At 51.0% G+C, this 2,543-nt stretch overlaps 1 pseudogene across 1 annotated transcript; it reads right to left on the bottom strand.

Annotated features, from left to right (window-relative positions):
- Nucleotides 1-327: 327 nt before the first annotated feature.
- LOC308463700 (D(1) dopamine receptor pseudogene) lies at nucleotides 328-2,234 on the bottom strand (annotated as a pseudogene). Its single transcript has one exon. The product of its transcript is annotated as a D(1) dopamine receptor pseudogene (transcript).
- Nucleotides 2,235-2,543: the final 309 nt, after the last annotated feature.

Raw genomic sequence — 2,543 nt, forward strand, 5'->3', positions numbered from 1 at the left:
TAATGTCTCTTGCTTGCCCGTATGGAGGATAGAGGGGTGTGCAAGCATGTGTAGAAATTAGCCTGCTATACGAAGGTACAATGCACATCCAGTTCTCCACCCACTTCTGCCTCTGGCCCTGCCCACCACTGGTATGTGGCCCTTGGAACCTTGCCCCTCAGGCTCACAAATGTTCTGCATCCATGCTGTACCTTAGTCTCCCTCTTGGATATATCTCCAGGCTCTGAGAGCATCATCTGCAAACACATTCCTTTCCGGTCAAAGAGTCAGCTATTTGTCACACACACCCCCCAAAAAAATCCCCCCTCTCAATCAACCCCTCCCCATCACACGACACAGAATTTTGACTAAATGTGAAGAGGCTCTCTTGTTGTGTCCCATTCCCCTTCACACAGCCTCCTGTCTGCCTTTTTTAATCCAGTGTGTTATAGGCGATCTTCTCAAGTGACGTATCAGTCTCATACTCCACATGCACTATAGCTGACAAAGCAGCTCCCTTGTTATCATGGGAGGTATCACGTGAGATCTCAGAGACTTTGTCAAAAGTCAAATCATTATCCTCCCCTTGGAGGGTCATGGTGTGGGGTAGAAGCTGTGGGTCACTCAAGACCACCAGGTCTTTCTGGCAGGTGGTGTCGTGATGGTATGAAACCAGCTCATTGCTGAAGTTCACCGTCTCCACAGCATTGTTGGGGCAGAAGCGGCCACAGCCCAGGATGGTTGTAAACGCCTTTCGGAAGTCAGCATTGAAGGCATAGATGATGGGGTTGAGAGAAGAGTTTGCCCAGCCAAACCAAACAAAGATGTTGAAAACTGTGTCGCTGACACACGGCAGTTCTGCCAGCTGATGCAGGTTGTGGTCACAGAAGGGGATGATGCAGTTGAGCACAAAGAAAGGAAGCCAGCAGAAGACAAAGACCCCCATTATAATGGAGAGGGTCTTGAGGACCTTAGTTTCTTTTCTGAAGGAATTCTTCAAGGACACTTCATGGGGACACTCGTTGCTCTGGCAGCTCTGGGCGTGTTCCACGGCCCTCTCTAGAGAGGAGATCCTCCTTATCTGTCGCTGAGCAATGCAGAAGATCCTGGTATATGTCACGATCATGATAACAACAGGGATGTAGAAGCTGATGAGGGAGGAGGAAATAGCATAGGTCCTGTTGAGGCTGGAGTCACAGTTTTCCTCTGAGCTCCAGGTGATGTTGGAGTCTCTCTGGTGGGCAGGAGGAAGCTCCTTGGCTTGGTGCCATCTCAGCTGGACGGGTATGAATGAGATCAAGACGGAGAGCATCCAAGCCACTCCAATCATGACAAAAGCCACTCGCTGGGTCATCTTCCGCTCATAGCGGAAGGGGCTGGAGATGGCCCAGTAGCGGTCCAGACTGATTATGCACAGGTTGAGGATCGAAGCCGTGGAGCACATGATGTCAAAAGCCACCCAGACATCACAGAAGCTGCCAAAGGGCCAGAAGCCAGCCACTTCCGTGACCGCCTTCCACGGCATCACCAGCATGGCTACCAAGAGGTCCGAAACAGCCAGGGAGATGACAAACAAATTGGTGACTTTTGAGCGCAGGTGCCTGAATTTGACCACTGCCATGCATACAAGGGTGTTTCCCAGTAGGGTGGAGAGGATGAGGAGGAGGAGCAAAGTGGCCAACACCACTTGTAGGGACATCTCTGAGTGCTCTTCCTCTGCTCGGCCTTCTTTATTGAGGGTATCATTAGTCATGGCCGATGCACCAACACGTCCTCCTCTTCGCAGGTAAAGCTCATCCATGCCCACCTGCAGTCCTCAAGCGTCCAGAGTGTTCACCTTCTGCTACATCACCACCAGCCCATCATATCCCTGCTCCTCTCCTTCTTTGCTTGAAACTCAGAAGCAAACACTGTTGGCTCCCCAACCCCCAGGATCTCCGCCAGATCTTCAGCTCAAAGGAGCAATGCTCAACCTTTCACTCCTTTCCAAGATTCCTACCGGCAGCCTGGCATTTCCCCCACCCCCTTTGCTTTTCTGACTGCCACTCAAAGCCAGCCAGTTCTCACCTACTACACTTTTTGCCAAGTGGACTCTAATATAACAAGCCTACCTCCCCTCCCCTCTATTTTTTAGGAGCTCATCAGCTTCTCTATGCTACCCCCCAAGCACAAGACCCTTTTGTGCTGGCTAGGATTTGGATGAGGCTTTATATGGGATGAATACAAGACCTGGGATTTCTCCGCTGTTGCTGCTGCTGCTGCTGCTGCTGCTGCTGCTGCTGCTGGATGCTCTTTCTGCCTTTGAGCTCACTGTGGCTGCTGTTGCTCCTGTTCCTGCTAGGCTTTGGTGAGAATCCTTCCTTATCTCTGTGCACTTTTTGCTCTGGGACCTTAGGCAAGGTGCATTTTAGCAGACAGACAGGCTCTCAGGAAGAGTAGTGCGAGGAGCAAGAGAATGAGCAAAATGCAGTCTTTCATTTAGTGGCAGTCAAGGGTGGAAATTCAAATTCAGTAAAAGAGACTCTTGGAGGCGGCAGGGAGAGGAAGCAGAACAGGGCAGTCAG

This window comes from Podarcis pityusensis, assembly GCF_964106645.2.
Source record: "Podarcis pityusensis genome assembly, chromosome: 15".
NCBI classification, from domain to species: domain Eukaryota; kingdom Metazoa; phylum Chordata; class Lepidosauria; order Squamata; family Lacertidae; genus Podarcis; species Podarcis pityusensis.